Source organism: Thamnophis sirtalis, unplaced genomic scaffold, assembly GCF_051295495.1.
Source record: "Thamnophis sirtalis isolate CommonGarterSnake01/CBP01778 unplaced genomic scaffold, rThaSir2_p1.2 scaffold_8, whole genome shotgun sequence".
Classification (NCBI taxonomy): domain Eukaryota; kingdom Metazoa; phylum Chordata; class Lepidosauria; order Squamata; family Natricidae; genus Thamnophis; species Thamnophis sirtalis.
This window is the reverse complement of record NW_028261388.1, coordinates 84414475-84435977: the sequence shown is the minus strand read 5'-3', so window position 1 is coordinate 84435977 and position 21503 is coordinate 84414475.

The following is a 21503-nucleotide window of genomic DNA, read 5'->3' as shown; positions in this document are numbered from 1 at the left end:
TATGGGCTATGTTGCCCCTTATCTGTCCTTTCCTTTGGTGGAGTCTTTTTGTCCATTCTCCCAATGTCTTTTCCACATACCATTTTACAGGTTTCCTCTCTGGTAATTCAGTTTACTTAGTCCAAAATGAAAGTTTAAAAAAAAAAAAGAAAGAAATCACTTTTGTAGATAAGTACAATATATATAACCCCCGGTATGCCCAAATATGGGAGGAAGATCACACTTCCATTCTCTGTCCTTCGGCTCGTCACAAGAGACCATCCAGACAGAAACCCAATATTTTTACTGTTGCCTTTGTTACATTTGTTGTATTTGTGCTGATAAATAAATAAAGGGAGACTAGTATAGATCTATTTCAAGCTATTTAGCTCTCATCAGCTAGCCATACCCTTACTGGGAATCAAACCTGTGCTGTATTGCATCTTAGGCAGATGTGTTAACCGGGGGTTGTAACTCTAAATAGATACCTTTCACCCTGGCTTGGCTGATAAGGAGTCGAACTCTGTAGCTTAGTGGTTAACACATCTGCCTAAGATGCAATACAGCACATTTTAACTGTGGCTAGATGCCCCATCAGTTATAGCTGAATATTTTTCCAACTTTCTAAGTCTTTCTTTTTCTGTGTCACTAGTTTATTATAATTATTGTCTTTAATTGTAGAACACTTTGCTGACACCCAAATCCCCAAGTATTCCACTTTCTTAGTTGTTTGCATTTTAGTCACTAATTCCAATTCCTCTTCTTGCTTTTTTTGTCATATTCTTAGTTATCATTTTTGTTTTGTTTTTTTATTAATTTTTAATACTGCCACCTCCCCATATTCTTCTAATTTTTGAATTAATTTCGGACTAGATTCTAGTGGATCTTCTAAAACAAATACTAAATCATCGGCATATTATGCCGTTCAGATTTTATATTTTAGAAACCATGAAACCACTGAGTTACAATAGATGATGACTATGACTCTCAGTATGACTTGGATGTCAAAAATAGCTAATATTTTATGATCAACTATACTAGACTTTTAGAAAGTCATTGGCAATGGTATGTTTACTTCCATTTTTTTCATTCATGGAAAGTTTGGATTTCAGTACGGAATGACTTCTTCTGGTCTGATATCTTTAACTTCTATAACTCACTGATTCTCATTGTGTAGAAATCATATTTTTTCCCTCTCTAACTCTCAGTTCTCTATCTCAGATTCCTGATAATGGATTTGAGCATAAAAAGTTAATTAACAAATTAAGAAGCATAAATCAGAGACTATTTGCATCCATCCATCCATCCATCCATCCATCCATCCATCCATCCATCCATCCATCCATCCATCCATCCATCTATCTATCTATCTATCTATCTATCTATCTATCTATCTATATATCAATACATACATACATACATACATACATACATACATACATACATACATACATACATACATACATACATCTTGCATTGTCTATATATCCTCCCATCCATTTAAAAATGCTAAAGAAGTTAAAAAGAAAGGTATGATATATCTATAAGCAAGGAAAATCAGTAGGAATGTATCTATACTTACTGGGTTTCTGTATTTAAAAAAATGGGAAAAGTTGAACACTATATATAAGCTTCATAACTGTGTTAGCAAAAATATCTTATCGGTGACAGAAGTATGGTTTGGAAAAATGTGACTTGCTTGTAGTATACAGTCAAACTAGCCTTAAATATTCTTCCATTATCAACATGATTTGGTGGGCTATGAGTTTGTGCTGCAAGAATGAATATGCAGGAACACGAGCTAGAAACTCTGTGAAGTTATTCAAACAAAATCCATCACTGATGATTATCAGGAATAGATGCAGCAAGTTCATAAATCCTAGACAAGCTCATTTTATAAGCTGTCATTGTTTGTAAATTATTCTTCATGGAAGGAATGGCTGGTAGATTTTTTTTTGAAGTATGAAAATAAAAGATTCAGATTTGCATTTGAAAAGATAAAATAAATTCTCAATGAGAAACGGGCTAATTTGGACTAGGAAGAACACATTTCTTTTTGCATTAAAGAATCTCTCACTTTTTTCTGGTGTTATTTGGATTTTGTAGGTCAGGTGATAATGATTTTTTTTATTTATTTAGTAAGATGTGGCAGGGAATATAGTGTCAACTGATTCCAGACACATATCTGAGATTACTGTTTAAACAGTCAGTGACTAGCAAATCGAATTTGGTGATATGCATGAATGTTGCATATATAATCTGACCAGGAAAAAGGGCCTTCTAAGTAGAGGTATCTCTACTTAGAGTATCTCCTTATGGAATGCCATGCCCCGGAGATAAGATTGGTTCCTTTTCCAGTAAGTCCTAAAGATGTGATTCTGTATGTTGCCTAGAGATCCTAAGCTCACATGGAGCCAATCAAATGGTTAGGTTAGGTTAGATTTATTAGATTTATATGCTGCCCTTCTCCCAAGGACTCAGGGTGGCGTACAACATAAAAGAAAACACAGATTACAAAAATTAAAAGGGACGTTGAATAAAGTATCCCCAAAGGCCCCAGTTGATATTTACAATAACATTTTAAAAATTAAATTAAAATTAACAACCAAATTAATCCTATATTTTATTCTATTCGGGCCAGGCTGGCTTGCTGGAAAAGCCAACTTTTTAGGGCGCATCAGAAGGACCGGAGGTTGGGGATTATGCCGGGGGCAGCTCATTCCAGAGGGAAGGCACTCCCACAGAGAAGCCTCACCCCCTGGGGGGTCGCTAGCCGACACTGTCCGGCCGACGGCACCCTGAGGAGGCCAATTCTGTGGGATCACACTGGATGGTGGGAGGCTACTGGTAGGTGGTCTTGCAGGTAATAGCAATAGCAATAACAGTAGACTTATATACCGCTTCATAGGCCTTTCAGGCCTCTCTAAGCGGTTTACAGAGAGTCAGCATATTGCCCCCAACAATCTGGGTCCTCATTTTACCCACCTCGGAAGGATGGAAGGCTGAGTCAACCCTGAGCCGGTGAGATTTGAACCGCTGACCTGCTGATCTAGCAGTAGCCTGCAGTGCTGCATTTAACCACTGCGCCACCTTGGCTCTGGGCCTATATATATTTTTATATAGTTATATTTATTGCTGCTCTGTTAAAGCAGTGATTATATTGTTTTCTGCTGTGGATTTTTTTTTATGTTAAGATACCATGTGTGAGTTGAGTGGCCAAATAAATTTGTTTATTAAATAAATAAAATCTTGAGCAGACTTGACTTATCTGCACATTTCTTCCCATAATGATGAAGAATATGATTATAATTATTTGTGATAGTTTCATGCTAGACAAATGAAATTTGGTTTTAATAAGTTTCACACCAGCTTTAAGCCATGGATCACAGTAGACGTTTTTAGTTTAGTTTAGAATAAATTAGATTTTTTTCCAGAATGTTGGATAGTGCCACTTAATTAAGTCCTGTAGTCTGTGCATATCCCTAGTTTAAAGTTTGCATTGAACATAAAGACATTGTTCCAACCCTACATTTGTAGCCCTTTGTAGAGATGGCGGTTTACTAATAGATCTTGCAATTCATTGCTCTGGCAAGAAAGGACAAGTTGCAAAGAAATCTCAGTTGAAATCTCCTTGCATCGTGACTGATTGATATAATTCTAACATTTCTTACAGCAAATTCACCCTTGTTGCTGGATCAGGTTGGGAAACTGTATCAATCACAGTGCAGTTGTGCATAGCTTTTCCTAAACAGAAAGCAACATACTGTATATACAGAAGTCTGTTTCTCTACTCTTGTGTATCTCTTGCTGGGATTTCATTGCCCCCCTCCCTGTTATACAGTGACTTATAGGAGACTGAATGTCTCTATGCGTTTTGATTAATGCCCATAATTGTGGATCACTCAAAGCTCAATCCAAAAACTGCATTTTTTTTTCATTTCTTGTTTCTGTCTCATTTGACATCACATACAATCCCATTCACCAGTCACGCAATCCAGCATTTTTTTATTAAGACTAGTGAGCGGCAACATGTTTACCTGTTAACTCAAACTTAAAGGAAATAAGATTAAGACAGAAGATAAAGCCAAGGTTCCAGTAATATTCTGCAAGGAGTGACAAAAAAGCGATTTTTTTTAAACAGGTACATTTGCAAATATAGAGCCTCAGAAACTAATCAGATAGTTTTCAAGGAGCTTTCAGCTCCTATATAGTTGAGGGGTGATTCAATTTAAAGTTCTGTATATAGAGATACAACCCAACACTAATTCATTTTTAAAAAGTAGAAGTGCCATTTATAGAAGAAAAAACAATTCAGCCCTTAAACATTAGTATATTTTAAAGTTGTATCTTGAAAACTGTTGTGACTCAGCAGAAGTTTGCTGTGAGTTGAGTCGGGATGCAGGAATAACAATGCAGCTGTTGCTCATTAGTGTCGTCTTCTGAAGATAAAAGGAGTGATGGTGCTACGCCTTGGTTGCAGAAGTCAACGTTCGTCATTCGTTCGTGGTTCGTCATTCATCGGTCGTGGTTTCTTTGTGAGAGGCACTTGGATAAGTGATTTGCTTTCTGTAACCCTGATTCAAAGAGACACTTGGAGAAGTGATTTGCTTTCTTTCTGTACACCTGGTTTTGCTGCGTAACCTTGCCAGAGACTTTATTTATGTTTATTTTGGGCTCTCAGCCAGCGTGAGCCAAGACTGATAAAGTTATTTCCTTTTAAGTCTGTCTGACTGTCGTCTGTTAACGAGCGAAGAAGGGGGCTCAGTACAAAAACATATAATATACAGAGGTTATTATCAATAAGTAGAATAGGAAAGGCAGAGATAGTATAAATATGCTGACTTAACTCCAAGTTATAATTAACCATGAATGGATGCAGTTGAATTACCAGTATTTTTTCCCTCAAACCATTCCCCATCACAACTCACTTACAGGCATATTATGTCTGCTACCTGCTGTGTAAAATATCCAATAGGTATAAATTATGCGAAGTTGATAGAAGCAGTCCAAAACAATCCAATTATGTGAATTCCTCAACAGGAAATTATAGAAATTGTTCACTCACAGCAGAAAAAAGTGGGAAGGATCCATTGTCATATACTTTGATTGTGATTACTGTGCCATTTGAACACAACTAGTGTCACAGAGTAAGCCTGATGATTTCAGTTTTCATGACTCCAGTTTAGCTCCAATGCCTTGATCCAGCTAAGGAGAGCTATAATTGTCACCATCTTTTAGCATGGGTATCAATGCTTTTCTGGCATGAAAGCAACAGGATATATATTATATGTTAGCCCAACTGCATCCAGTTGTGTAGTCAGCTGAGCTGAATCCCCTGTTCATTGCTTTAAAAAATATACCCATTATTTTGTACATATTCATATGAGCAATCAATTTAATATTTTCTTCCTATAATTAGAGGTAAAGGTATAGTTTATACATATATAGAAGAGGAGAAGGGATGGAAGCTCTATCTCCTTTCTTAACTCCTTAAATGATTTTGTTCTCTTTCAATATTAAATTGTAACAAACAACCTGTATCATTTTTTTAAAGCACTTGCATAATGATTTAGCCTCCATATCATAGTTTTATCCAGGAAACATTTATGAATTTCATTAATATTTGCTTGGAAGAGATCAATGTTTTCAGTATCAATTTTTTTTCCTACTTCCATTAGTTAAATTGATTCCAAAAAATATGAGACATTTTATGTTAGTAACCCAAGAGAATTTATAATTCAATTTTGTTTCTGTTGAGACTTTCTTTTTTTTGGCATCATTGCTAGCTGCTGCATGTTTATATATATAATATATGTCCACCACCATTAATACTTAGTTGGCATTAAATGGATAGCAATAGCAATAGCAATAGGTTGGAAATGGACTATCCTGTCCATAAAATCTCTGTTTTAATTCCAGTCCTAAGACTGTCAAATAACATTCCGTGCATAATTTCTTACATTTATAGATTTTTTAAAACAAGAGAGCGATATAAATGCAACTAAAACAATGTATTTTGTGGGTCACAATCTGTTACTAAATTCTACCCTAGAAACCTTTTAGAAATAAAAAAGAAAGTTTGAAATTATTAGGCGGCTTTGTTGACTAATAATCAGGTTGTAATCTAAGTTACTTTTTGCTGTATCTTTTTCCTTGAGGGAAATGTGAAGCATTGGAGAGCCCAGTCACCAGACTGGAGTCAGGAACCATTTCATTCCTTGAAATCAGAAATGACAGTTGGCATAAGTGAAAGAATAAATCTGAGAACCACCAACCAGAAGAATATTGGATGGTATCTTAAATATACCCAAGTTAGAGTTGTAACCAGATGTGATCTGCAAAACAGCAAACAACCACTGAATGGCAACGAAGATACAGAAAACACTCTTTAAAGCCATCTCGTGGTCCTTGGTCTTTTCACAACTCAGATCGAGTCAATTTTTGCTACAACTGAATGTATTGGAGATGCAGCGCCAGTAAAGGAGTCTCTGCACCTTTTATATTATTGACCACTAAGGAAAATAGAAGTGACTTCACTTCTGCTTTCTTTTTTTGTGTGTGTTTTGGTTTTTTTTCCTAATTGGAAGACAAATAATCTTAAGCCTTTTACTTTAGCCTGCTTCCTACAGAAAGATTAGTCTGTTTCTTCACTTCTTTTTCCCTTTTGAGGGGAAAAAAATGCATAGATACAAACGGCAAATGTCTAAAATTAATTCCAGAAATAGAGAAAGTTCAGTTGACTGCAAGGTTGAAGTTTATTCTGCTCTTTTAAAATATATTTCTCTCTCTCTCACTCTCTCTCTCTCTCTCTCTCTCTCTCTCTCTCTCTCTCTCTCTCTCTCTCTCTCTCTCTCTCTCTCTCTCTCTTTCTCTCTCACTCACACACACACACCCACACATCTATATTGCAATTGTACACTAATGTATGTTTGAAGCACTTCAAAAAACCAGTCTGGATCTGGTGATGCTTAATATTGCATTGACATTCTATGATAAAAAAAAGTGTATGGAAAAGAAATACAGTCACAGATTCTAACTCTTCCCAGGTGTTCATTTTTTGTATCAATAAAGAGGTGAATGTGTAGTCTGCCCTAACTTCACTTCCAAGTTCTGCATATTTACAAAGCAGATCTGAAGAGCTGTTTAACTTAATTTGGCTGAATATGGCGACGTTTCCCCCCCCCCCCATAAGTTCTGCAGTTCTGCATGATCATCAGTTACATTTGTTTGGATTGCAATGGTTAATATTCCAAATTTTAAAGTGGTGTTGTCGTTGTTGTTTCTTCTTCTTCTTCTTCTTCTTCTTCTTCTTCTTCTTCTTCTTCTTCTTCTTCTTCTTCTTCTTCTTCTTCTTCTTCTTCTCCTCCTCCTCCTCCTCCTCCTCCTCCTCCTCCTCCTTCTCCTCCTTCTCCTTCTCCTTCTTCTTCTTTATAGCAATAGTAGCAATAGTTAGACTTATATACCGCTTCATAGGGCTTTCAGCCCTCTCTAAGTGGTTTACAGAGTCAGCATATCGCCCCCACAGTCTGGGTCCTCATTTTACCCACCTCGGAAGGATGGAAGGCTGAGTCAACCTTGAGCCTGGTGGGATTTGAACAGCCGAACTGCTGAACTGCAGTCAGCTGAAGTAGCCTGCAGTGCTGCATTTAACCACTGCGCCACCTTGGCTCTTCTTCTTCTTCTTCTCCTCCCACTCCTCCTCCTCTTCCTCCTCCCCCTCCTCCCCCTCCTCCCCCTTACCTGGAATGCATTTAGTTCAAAGTCTGCATTTCAAGGATTTCAAAGAGATGAATGAAACTGTATGTCATTGCATAGATGATCAACTTTGAACTGAAGCTTTCAGAGCATGAGATTTATAATAACGCCTGGTCTCCAAAATGCGCATTAAAATTAATATTTAAATAAAACCACCATTCCATATTCAATACAAATGTTGCAATAGCAACAGCAAATAGCAACAGCTCAATTGATGGGAGGAATCAAAACCAGCTTTTTCACATGCACATAAGGGATGAGCCAAACATTGGGGAGTAAATTCCCCAAAGCTCAAACTAGAGTGGGCCATATTATTTTAAAAAACCCTATTTTCTTATAGTGCTACTTAATCCAAGCAATCCAAATTGATTCAGACTCTCAGCATGGCTACACTTGATTGCTTGCACTATCAATTGAACTTTCAAATCTCTCTTCTTTTACCATCAGTGGTATCTTTTCAAGCTTCCTTCCTTCCTAGGAGACTTATTTCCTCTACATTATGTTTTCTCTCCTGCAGTATCTATTAATTCAGGGGAGACAATGAAAGAAGTAAAGGTTTGGAGGGTTGGTTGATGGTTTGGGTAGATAGAAAGAACTTCCTGGATGGATGGACAAATGAGGCTAATTTCATTTGAGCTCAAATTAAAAAGATGTTCTAGACAGAAAGCATGGGGTACAACGAACTGATTCCCCAAATATGTAATTTTAGCTGGCAGTAGGCAACTCACGCTGCCTGAAAAATCATACTTGTTGTGATTTTGAAGTTGACAGTCCCATGATGTAAAAGTTGGTGGAGCTGGTGGAATGTTAAAATGAACAACCTCAAAGAATCCTCAAAGTTTTACAACAAGTGAAAGCACAAATGCCATGCATCAAAATTTGGCAGCAGTCTATGCATCCATCATATGTTGATGTGTGATTCAGATACGTAACTGTCAAAAGTATCCATTGTTTGATGGTTTCATATGGATGTGGATGCTGATCTTGTTCTAGGCTAAGAAATGCAATATTTGGAAAGGTGTCTTTTCTCAATTCACTAAGATTATAAATGGCAGAATGTACAATGATTATAAAGCAAAATGTCCTGGGTTTCTGAAGATATATTACATCTATTAAGAAGGGTTCTGGATGTCTCCCCATCAATCAGATTTCTTAAAAAGAGAGAACCTAAAGAAGAGCCTCACCTTCCAATCACAGAAGACAATAGAAAAATATAAATAGTCCTCAAGTTATGAGAGTTGGGACCCGGATTGCTGTTGCTAAGCAATGCAAATATAAAGTGTGGTATCATGTGACAGCATAATTTAACAGTAGGAATTCAGCTGCCACAACCCTAAGATTCATAGCAGGAGTGGAAATCCCAAAATTCCAAATGAAAAGCACAAGGGCTCCATGCTGTCCAGCTTTGGATTTCCGTCACACGTGTCCAAACATTTTGGAGCCGAGGTGGCGCAGTGGTTAGGGTGCAGCACTGCAAGCCACTTCAGCTGACTGTTATCTGCAGTTCAGCGGTTCTAATCTCACCGGCTCAAGGTTGACTCAGCCTTCCATCCTTCCGAGGTGGGTAAAATGAGGACCCAGACTGTGGGGGCGATATGCTGACTCTGTAAACCACTTAGAGAGGGCTCAAAGCCCTATGAAGCGGTATATAAGTCTAACTGCTATTGCTATTGCTATTGTAAATGAAGGACCACCTTTCTGGAAATCCTTTCCCCTCTAATATATGTCCATACAGAACCATAATATGATTTTAGGACCGCGAAGGAAATAATCTACCATTTTCTAAACCATTTGATCGCTTGGTTTTCTCAGGTGGGCTGTTTGGAATAAGACACGCATGTTCCTGAGAGCCCATGTCATGAGCGAGGTACGCTTGGGACATCCCAGGAAATGGGCCATCTCTTTCCTCTTTCCATTAAAGCAGCTCCGTTTCCTTCCAGCTGAGGTGATGCAGTGGTTAGGGTGCAGTACTGAAGGCCACTTCAGCTGACTGCTATCTGCAGTTTGGCAGTTCTAATCTCACCGGGTCACGGTTGACTCAGCCTTCCATCCTTCCGAGGTGGGAGAAATGAGGACCCGGATTGTTGTTGGGGACAATATGCTGACTCTGTAAACCGCTTAGAGAGGGCTGAAAGCCCTATGAAGAGGTATATAAGTGTAACTGCTATTGCCTTTGCTATTGCTATTTTCTCAGGAGATTGTCAGTTTTACCTCCAGGCAGCAGAGTTAACAATGAAGCAAGAAATGCCAGCAAAGCAAAGGCTTACCAAGTGAATTTTATTTTGAAACAAGAACATGCAGAAGAGTAATCCAAAGTTAGTCTAGGTTTCAAAGACCTGGGTCAAGGTTGTCAGCCAGTCAGAGGTTCAAAAAGAGAATTCCCACAGGGAATCAGTCTGTTCCCAGCAAAGGGAGTGGAGCCAGAACTTCCGTAAATAAGATTTTTGTTTTTACTTCTCTGCTTGGTGAGGTGTAATAGGTCTTCCTTATGCTTCTCTCCTCTCTACTGATTAGGTACATGAGCTGGGAAGTCCTACATCATCCTTCTCTAACTCTTCCTGTTGCTAAGGTTTTGCTTGGGTTTTATCAGCCTCATATGATTCTTGAGTTTATATTTTTGGGGGGCTGATGTTCCATAAATTCAGTTGGCGCTTCTTCTTTAGCATTTGATTCATACTTAAAATCTCAGACCTGAAGATGTGCCATGATACCCAGGAAAGTTGGTGGAGGCCAATGGTGGGATTCAATTTTTTTTTTACTACCAGTTCTGTGGCCGTGGCTTGGTGGGCATGGCTTGGTGGGTGTGGCAGGAGAAGGATACTGTAAACTCTCCATTCCCTCCTCACCCCATAGGAAGGTTATTGCAAAAGCCTCATTCCCTCCCGATCAGCTGAGACTCAGGAGGCAGATAATAGATGGGAGAAGGGCAGTCGGAGGTGATATTTACCGGTTCTCCGAAGTACTTAAAATTTCTGCTACCAGTTCTCCAGAACTGGTCAGAACTTGCTGAATACCACCTCTGGTGCAGACTATGTGCAAGTTGGGAGAGAGAGCTATTGTGGGTATAAACGAGACAGCACAGCAAGACAGCCTCCTCCTCCTCCTCCTCCTCCTCCTCCTCCTCCTCCTCCTCCTCCTCCTCCTGAAAAGATGGCTTGGCAAGATGCCCAGAAAGGCAGGGAGGGAGTAGGGACTTACCAGAGCTACTTATGAGTTCCCTGATAGCTTCCCCCCCTGTTCTTATGGGGGGCTGGCATGGACGATCATGTGACCCTGGAGGCACTATCATGACCAGAACTTTAAGGACATTTATAAGTGCCCTTCATTCAATAGCAGTGCAACTTTGAATAGTTAGTGAATAAATCATTATCCCACAAGTCCTTTTTCAAGAGGCAATTGGATTTTCTTGGAGGTATTTTGCTTCTCATCCAAGTTCTGACTGAAGAAGCTTCTTGGGTGAAAAGCAAAACATCTTCAAGAAAAAAACACAAAGAGAGTCCAGTTGCTTCTTGAAAGAGCACCTAGGGGGGAAACCATGATCTGGAGACTGAGAATCTCCATAGACATTCAACAAATGGTCTTTAACCAAGGACATCGAATCCAGTTGCTGAAACATTCAGGGATGAAGTTAGGTGTTTATGCTTCCTATAGCAAAGGGATATCTGCAAAACTTTGCACTGTTGGCTGCTTCCAAACTCTATTCAAGGATAGTGCGAGAGAAGATTGCACTGCAACCATTCAAAAGAATAATATTTATTGTACTTGTGGGGCAGATTTAATACTCACAGGCCTTGTACATTTTTGACATTCATCTTGTATTGCATATAAAAGTGCCCAACAATGAAAGCTCTTTCTGGGAGTGAAAATATATTTCCGTTTTATATTTCTATGGAACAGAGATAGGGACACCGCCACCAATGCTTCTGTAAACAGTTGAAGGAGGGAGGCTTTGGATATTTTAATCTGGTTGCTGAATATGCAAAGTCATGTTATATATTTAGCATACTACCTTGTATGCAGGATTCATTCAAGGTACTATTTAAAAACCAGAACCAATATTCATTTCTATAACTGAACTGGAAAAAAAAAAACCCAATTGATCCCTATATTTTATTGTTCTTCATAGTTCATTTAAGTACACATCTTTGAAGGTTTTCTAAGGTAAACCATCCGAAGAAGGTTTTCTTCCTAAAGAAGCACTTTCAGTTTGACGAAACAAACAGTTTTACCTTGGTTTAGGAGCAACTTTTATTTTTGAAATAAAGGTTTGTTTTTTTCCCTTTATAATAAAGGATGCATGGTCACTATATCTTACACAGCCTCTTCTATCTTAATTCCGCTCTCTGGGATTTCTTATGCCTCATTTTCTTCTTCTCTGTTTTAATGACACACATGTAGATCTCTTGTGTTTTTCCTAGTTGTGATTTTATTGGCTCAGCCTCTATGCTTCTTTTCCCTGGACCCGCTGAATAGCAATAGCAATAGCAGTTAGACTTATATACCGCTTCATAGGGCTTTCAGCCCTCTCTAAGTGGTTTACAGAGTCAGCATATTGCCCCCAACAACAATCCGGGTCCTCATTTTACCCACCTCGGAAGGATGGAAGGCTGAGTCAACCTTGAGCCGGTGAGATTAGAACCGCTGAACTGCAGATAACAGTCAGCTGAAGTAGCCTGCAGTATTGCATTTAACCACTGCGCCACCTCGGCTGAAGGAAAAATGTCTTCTTTCGTTTTGTTGATGCACCGCTGTTTACTCCAAAAATATGTGTCACCTCACCTGACCTTCCTCCTCCACCATACCAGTGGTGGGATTCAGCCAGTTTGCACCTATTCAGGAGAGCCAGTTGGTAACTTTCTAAGCAGTTCGGAAAACCGGTTGTTGGAAGAAATCTCCTTTTGTTTTTTCCCCACTTTACAGGGCTAATCCTGTAAGGAAGGAAACATTCTGGTGTTGTTTCTAGCCTCATCTTTATCTATCTATCATCTATCTATCACCTACCTACCTACCTACCTACCTACCTATCCAGGGGTCGGATTCTATCGGTTTGGACTGGTTCGGGAAAACCAGTAGCTCCAACTATCAGCTGGGATTGAACCGGTTTGCTCTGACTTTGAAGTGGGCCCATCCACCCGCCCCTCCGCTATACCTATATTTACTTTTCCAAAGCTCAGCTGATTGGTGTGGCAGAGTAATGCGGAAGGTGAGTTTTTTTTATAAACTGTGCACGCACAAAGTGCTTGCTCAGCGAACCAGTTGTTAAACTGGTAGGATCCATAGCTATCTATCTATCCATCCATCCATCCATCCATCTATCATCTATCATCTATCTATCTATCTATCTATCTATCTATCTATCTATCCATCCATCCATCATCTATCTATCTATCCATCCATCCATCCATCCATCCATCCATCCATCCATCCATCTATCATCTATCTATCTATCTATCTATCTATCTATCTATCCATCCATTCATCCATCTATCATCTATCTATCTATCTATCTATCTATCCATTCATCCATCAATCATCTATCTATCTATCTATCTATCTATCTATCTATCTATCTATCCATCCATTCATCCATCTATCATCTATCTATCTATCTATCTATCTATCTATCTATCTATCTATCTATCTATCTATCCATTCATCCATCAATCATCTATCTATCTATCTATCTATCTATCTATCTATCTATCTATCCATCCATCCATCCATCCATCCATCCATCTATAATCTATCTATCCAAGGTGGCGCAGTGGTTAAATGCAGCACTGCAGGCTACTGCTAGATCAGCAGTTCAGCGGTTCAAATCCCTCCGGCTCAGGGTTGACTCAGCCTTCCATCCTTCCGAGGTGGGTAAAATGAGGACCCAGATTGTTGGGGGCAATATGCTGACTCTCTGTAAACCGCTTAGAGAGGCCTGAAAGGCCTATGAAGCGGTATATAAGTCTACTGCTATTGCTATTGCTATCTATCTATCTATCTATCTATCTATCTATCTATCTATCTATCTATCTATCTATCATCTATCTATCCATCTATCTATCCATCTATCATCTATCTACCTATCTATCATCTACTGAATATATTTAATTTCAGACAATCTGCATCATTAAAGAAAAGGCTTGATATCATTCTTTTTTAAAAGCAACAATCCATGAATAAAATGAAAGGAGATAAATTTAGCAAAGTTGACTGAATATTGATATGGTTGTTAGCATTAGTTTAATCCAAAAAAGGGATAATCATGACATTTCCATTGGTTTCTAATCATTTGATTAAGAAACATGGCTTGAGAAGAAATGTATCATAACTGAACAGCAAAGTTTTGCATTACATTCAGTCAACCTTCAATTAAGAAATTGTCTAAGGAAGCATGAAAGGTTATAAATTGACATTTATTTATACAAAAATTTGTGATCTTTATGCCATGAAGTGGCATGGTAGCTAAATAAAATACCCTAGTCCATATTTTCTGTAAGATTAGTGTAACATTTAAAAAAAGGGTTGACTGTATCTGATGTATCCATGATTTTATGCCTCATATCAGTGGCTATGCTCTGTAAAGGAGGGGACCTTCTTCTTTTGCTCTCAATGTTTCCCAGCATCTGGTTCTTCTCCAGTGAATCTTTCCTTCTCATTAGGTAGCCAAAATATTGCTGTTGCTAGCTCTTATTTTCTTTTATACTTATTTACCCATAGTGATGTCACTATGCAAAGAAATATTTAGTTTTGTTAATTCACATACTTTTATTCATTTATACCTAGAGCTATATTCAGTCAATGAAGGAAACCTACTGAAAACATCAACATTTGATATCATCCTATTTCTTACAATTTCCAAATGGTAGAACTCAGAAGAAAGGAAAATAAAAACACACTGCTTAGAAATGGATAAATGTATGGTATAGATTTCTCTTTCACAAAAGAAATCCTTTGCGGCAACTTACAAAGTAACAACATTTTTTTAAAAAGTAACTTTTTACAATGGTTGCGAGGAAGTAATATTTAATGATAACAATATCATAAGAACAAAGAATTATACAGTCTGAGTTTTTAGCTAAAACTGAGAATATCAACCCATAAATTGAATTAGATATGTTCATAGTGACCTTTGGCTGAAAGTAAAAGTCATAACATTCAGGAATTAAATTTCTGAGATGAAATTTAATGCCGGAATTGATAGACTATGAATTCACATACAATGGATTTAAGAAATTTTGTGTACAGTGTTTCAAGTTTCAAGAATATGTTTCACTAGACATAACTCCACAACGGTAGGAATCAAATATAGCTGAAATAAAATATAACCTATCTAATAAAAGCCACTGTCAGAATCTTCCCATAGCTCATACCATGACAAAATATAGTTCAACAATTGGGCCATTATATTTTTTAAGGCCGAGGTGGCGCAGTGGTTAGGGTGCAGTACTGCAGGCCACTTCAGCTGACTGCTAGTTTTGCAGTTCGGTGGTTCAAATCTCACCGGCTCAAGGTTGACTCAGCCTTCCATCCTTCCGAGGTGGGTAAAATGAGGACCCAGACTGTGGGGGCAATATGCCGACTCTGTAAACCGCTTAGAGAGGGCTGAAAGCCCTATGAAGCGGTATATAAGTCTAACTGCTATTGCTATTGCTATTGCTATTGCTATTGCTATAACTGATAACCCATGAATGAGATTGCTGTGATTTTCCCTTTTATGTGTGTTCACAGATGTTCCACTAACAATTCAATCTAAACAGAAACCATGTGCTAATAGTCAATATTATCATATGCCCCCTAGCAATGCTATGCACAACTATTGAAAAGAAAAGAAAAATGAATAGAAAAGGGACACAGTATTCAAGGAGAGAGTTTTTCTTTTCCTTTTAAGTAAGTTTTCAGAAGAAAGGATGGAAGGATGGAGTACTGAGAAATGATTTGAAGTCCTAGACATCGGATCTGTCATCCTTTGGATAACTTGGAGGGTGAGTAAATCTTCTGTCCCAGTTATCTACTAACTGTCACCTAATCTTACCCACATTATGTGTTAAGCAGAGTCAATGGTACTTGCCGACTATAAATGACCCTTGCCCCACAGGGTTCAGTCAAGGAAAAAAATCCAAAACACACACACAGAATCATCCACATCATACACTGAAAAAAGGAGCACCCAGCCGCAGCATCCATGTGTGCAGCCATCTTGATTGGCAGTGTTGCACATTGCTCCCACCAGCTTTCTGTATTATCCTTATCACTAGGGATCATATCAATGGTTCAGCTGTTAGAACAAATAACATTGTTTTTGCGCTCAGGGGAATGTTCCTCATCACTTCTATTTGCATTGAGTTAATTAATTACTCTTCACTAGACCTTCAATTCTCACACTAATTGCCAGATCCTTTGAAAAAAGAAAAATCTTCCACTCAACAATCCTCATTATTTTTATTTGCTTTATTCAGTCCGCATTTTTATTTTCTCTTAATGGAGCACTGAAAGTGGGCAGCATAAAAAAAAAAACACCACCAAGATTAAAATACTAGAGTTTAAATTCTAAAATATGCATCATATTATTGCTAAGAAAAGCGTTGTTTGGTTATTGCAATGCTGATGCAATTTGAATTGTGAGAAGGAGATAGGAATGGATCTGCTAATTCTTCCCTGTCTCCTCTACTCTCTGCTACCCACCAACCAGGGACTGTCTTCGCTGGCTGAAATTTTGAGAATTAAAATCCAATACTTCAGATGGCACCAGATGGTGAAGATTGTGAGTGTTCGTTGTAGCATTTTAAGAGAGATGTGTTGATTACAGCTTAGTTGGCGAGTTAAACATATAGGTTCTGTTGGAGGCCGAAGGGTTTTGTGATTGTTCCCGAGAGCAGGAATCTGACTGAAGCAATAATGAGTGAAACAGGTTTTATCACGAAAAGAATTTGTATTCTTTACATATTCTTTACAAGAAACACTTTATAGAAATAGGCATAACTTAAGATCCAGCTTACTTATATCCTACCAAGTGGATAATCAACGGGTATATGCTCTGTACATATGTGCCTAGGAAGAATAATAGAAAAAAATGACATTTGTTCTCTTAGAGAGAGAAATAAACAAATTAAACCTCTCTTCCTCAAACCAGGCTTTTCTCTTAAGGTGCTGAAGAATCAATACTATTGTATTTGGACCCACAACATGTTTTTAGCTGATGCTCGCCAGCAGCACAATCTGAAACTAATTCAGCTAATGAAAGCTGATCAGTTTATTGTTCATTGCAAGCAATATCTTCTCTTGATAAAAGTGTAATCAGCTGGAACTGCAATTTCCAAAGGGTAAATAATCCAGTGCTTTGTTTGTTTTCAAGAATCTCCTTTAAAACTATTCTTAAAAGAATCTTTTTTTCGTTTGGTATTTAGTATTAATGGGTGATGGGTTTCTAATGACTTGGCATCCATTAAGAAGACAGTACCTTAAGCCAAATATATGCATTGTTTCAGAAATAATTTAGTTTGCCAAACTATAATATAAAATAGTGTTCTACTAAACAATAAAACCATGCTTTAGCATTTTCCTAAATACAGTGTTAATGTTCTACTAAAAAAATAAAAATGCAGACGATATAAGTTGTGGAAAACAGGGTTAAATATATTTTTGGGGGGAGAAAGCCTAATATACCCCATATTTACTCATAATACCTTGTTTGCATAACCATACATGTCTAAATTCACCTTTATTTGAGTTCAGAAAAACTTAGCAGTTGAAAACTGCATTTTGTTTCAGTGGCTCTTATGCAAAGTTGTTTTCACAAATATTCAGCTTGTGTAGAAACCAAATTGCATTTGTATGCAAATATATACATTGGGGGGAAACCTATAAATACTTCAAGGTTTGACATTAGCATATTCCACATAGTGCTTTCTGCGCCTAAACAATTTGATGTTGTAAAATATTTCATTTTGGGAGAGCATTTTGCTAGGGAATGATAGAAAAAAAAATATGTGCTAGATTTTTTTTTAAAGAACCACATGAAGGTTCTTTTGAAGGGAAATAACGAAATCACATAGGTTGCTGAGATTATTTAAATAAACAGTGTGCTAGATCCTTATTAAAGGAGCTTTTTGTTTAATCCTTTTCATGTTATTCTTGACTTTGACCTGCAAATACCTATTGATAAATTGGTTAATCTTCTTGTCTAGAAAGTTTATTTAATTAATTGACAAGCTGCTATCAAAAACAAATGCTAAATGTTTTATGGCCACAGGGTCAATTCTACCTTCAAATATGGTCATTTTAAAGAAAATATTCTGGTAATAGGTGAAGAGCTCTTAAGGACAAATGCTGTCATATATAGAATAATAATTTGGAAATATAGTTGCAATAATCCAGCAGTGATTTACTCTTAAAGTGCTCTTCCCAACTATTTTCTATTTCGCTGTCTACTTTTTGAGGTTAAGAATTTTATTTCACAGTTAAGTCCTGGAAAAGCATCAGGAAAAGATTTTAACCACCACCCCCACCCCCGCCAAAAAAAAATATTAAAGTAGGACAAGGATTAATGGCCTTTAGGGCTGGATACTTTATTTATTTATTTATATTAACAAATTAGTATGCTTTCTGTTGTGGCCCAGCAGGAGCCGTTGGAGCTGCCACCAGACTCCAACAGCGAGGGGCCCTATGAGTCGGCTCTGGAGGATGTGGAGGACCCTGGACGGGGTTCCGACTCTGAGCAGGGCGCAGAGAGGCTGGTTGGCTTCCAGGAGGCGCCTGAGCCTTGGACCAGTGGGGAGGAGACAAGGGAGTGTGTTCGTGACATCAGCAGTGAGTTGTTCCTGGATGCCCGGCACCAGAGAGCTAATAGGCATAAGAAACAATTACGCAGTTACAGGAGATAATTGCACTCAGCTGGTGGTCATTAGGCTCCTCTCCAGACTATAAAAGGAATGCTTGTGCACACGCCCCTTTTGCAGAAGTCAATGCATTAACAAATGTTGGAGAACAGTATTGTGAGCCTGGCAGGCTGGATTGCTGCCACGGTTTATCTGTGCTGGTTTGCTGCCAAGGACCTGTCTGTCTGTTAATAAATTCCGTAAAGTATCTTTGACTCAGAGTGTGTTGGTGTGGGACAAGGTGTGTCGGAACAGCTTCCTATCAGATTTCAATCAAGCCATCATTATCCTTTTCTATAAAAATAAAGGAAACAAGTACGATCCTGCCAACTATAGACTCATTAGCCTGTTTAATACAATAGACAAGCTGTATGTAAAATGCCTTTATTTAAAATTATTAGCAGACTCAAATTATGCTACTTTAGTCACATTATGTGCACATTCAGTTACCTGGAGAAGTTCCTCAGGAAACAAGAGCCTGCTCCTTCTAAATTCAGTTTCTCTACTCTGGCACCTCTTTGACAGTTACTTGCTGCCCTCTGGGATCTCATTCTGGAGTTGTTCCCATACAGGAGGGATGAGACAAGGGTCTTTTTAGTTCCCTTACTTTTCAATGTGAATATTAATTCAGTTATTCAGCTGCTCTCAATTCCTAATCATCACCCTCTTGTATTACGAGATGAATAATTCCATCGTTTTTTGCATGCAGATGATGTTGTAACCATGTTTGTTTCCAGGTTAGAGGAAGAACATTGAGATTATTGACCTCTTTTTTGCGTTTAAAAAAAAAAGCTTTGTAAATCATCAGAAAGCTAAATTCCTAGTATTTGCATGAAATTATCATAACATCTATAGTTGGCAATTTAATGATAATTCTATTGAGCAGGTGTGCACCTATGAATAGCTTGTTGTTGTTCCAGGCCTCAACAGAACATTTCCCCCCCATCTAGCTGGTATTACTTATTATAGCTTTTCAGCTAATTTGGGATTTTTTCTTTTCATTCAAAAGATCCCTGTGGCTTGCAACGTCTTTGTAGCTAGGGCCATATCTTCATTTCTCTACTGTGTCCAAGTCTGTTTTACAAAGCTTGACATCCTTGAAATAATGTAAGTTTCAGTTTCTGAGAGCTGTTTTGGCAGTTCCAATATGTGTTTAGAATGCTGCTAAACATGTACAGATTGGTTTGGTCTCCATACATGCCAGAGTTTGCAATTATCTTTTAAACTGATGCTTAAAGTTAGCTTTCTATCTAGTCCCATTTAGTCCCATTGGTGGAGGGGAGTCTTTATGCTTTATGCATAGGCCTTGAAAGCCATATATATATACTAAAGTAGTATATCTGGGTTATTGATTTTCAAATCAATCGAAGCCTGGTCCATTATCTTACAGCTTGTGGGGATTTTTCAAATCAGTGTGTGCCGATTTTTGCTCTTCCTTCCATTACTATTCTGAAGTTTTGATGGGCCTTTACTTTGGCCGGATTCTCATCTTCTGTTCTTTTTCTACAAAAAATGACTTTTTGGGAATGGCTCGGTAGAGACTTCGAATCCCATGGCTCCCTTTACAGGGAATCCTGAATGATTTCCATTCATCCCATTCTCAGCAGGAGCCGAGGTGGCGCAGTGGTTAAATGCAGCACTGCAGGATACTTCAGCTGACTGCAGTTCTGCAGTTCGGCTGTTCAAATCTCACCAGCTCAAGGTTGACTCAGCCTTCCATCCTTCCGAGGTGGGTGAAATGAGGACCCAGACTGTGGGGGCGATATGCTGACTCTGTAAACCGCTTAGAGAGGGCTGAAAGGCCTATGAAGCGGTATATAAGTCTAACTGCTATTGCTATTGATAAGATTCCCAGGATGACTTATATCTGTCCCTCCTTCTATCTGATCATAACGACCAATTATATCCTCCAGGACTGCTTGATTTTGTGTCTCTATACATAAGCATTCATTTTCCACTGTGGGTGAAACTTTTAATATTTTTTTCTTTCAATTTAAATTTTAATAAATAAAAGCTATTAGTCCATTTCATTCTTTTTTGGGAAAAAAAATCACTGCATGCCTATTCACACATGCACCCGTAGATATTCATTTGCATACAAATATTCCTAAGCATACAGGTACACGTGTGCATATTTGTTTTATTCTATTTTACTTCTTTATGTAGCTGCAATAATACATTGATCCATGCTTTGATTGATGCTTTCCATTACTGACCCAAAAACTAGAATGTAAATGTAATGGAGAAATAAATTAGGGCAGCACAGCAATTTTGTCACCCTGCTCCAAAACTCTTAAATAAAATGTCATAATGGGAAGAAAAGAAAGAAATCTATCCCCGGAGTACTCATTCAAATACTTTCCCATTGATCATCCTATCAGACTGGACTTCACAAACAGGTGTGAAACTAGCTTGCCCTCCTGTGATAAACCTCAACTGAGCTGACAAACAGGCAGCCAAACTATTACTCTGCAATAGAATTGTAGCAGTGGTGGGTTTCAAAAATTGTTGGAACCTACTCTGTGGGTGTGGCCTCCTTTGTGGGAGTGGCTTGCTACCCATGTGACTGGATGGGAGTGGCTTGCCGCCCATGTGACCGGATATGAAGATGCCGACGACACTTGTCAGAACCACCTTAAATTACCTCACACACAGCATTGGCATGCATAAGAATAGGATGTAAACTTGTTTTTTAAAAGGCATCTTTGGTTTGCGTTAAAACAACTTCAACACATGCAACGTTCTGATTGCACCACAAACATAGTAGTCATCCTTACCTTTCACAGAGGCCCTGAGTTTTATAAATATGAGCATGATAGTGTAGAATAATCATATCCAAGGACCAGTGGTGGGTTTCAAAAATGTTTGGAACCTCTTCTGTAGGTGTGGCCTGCTTTCTGG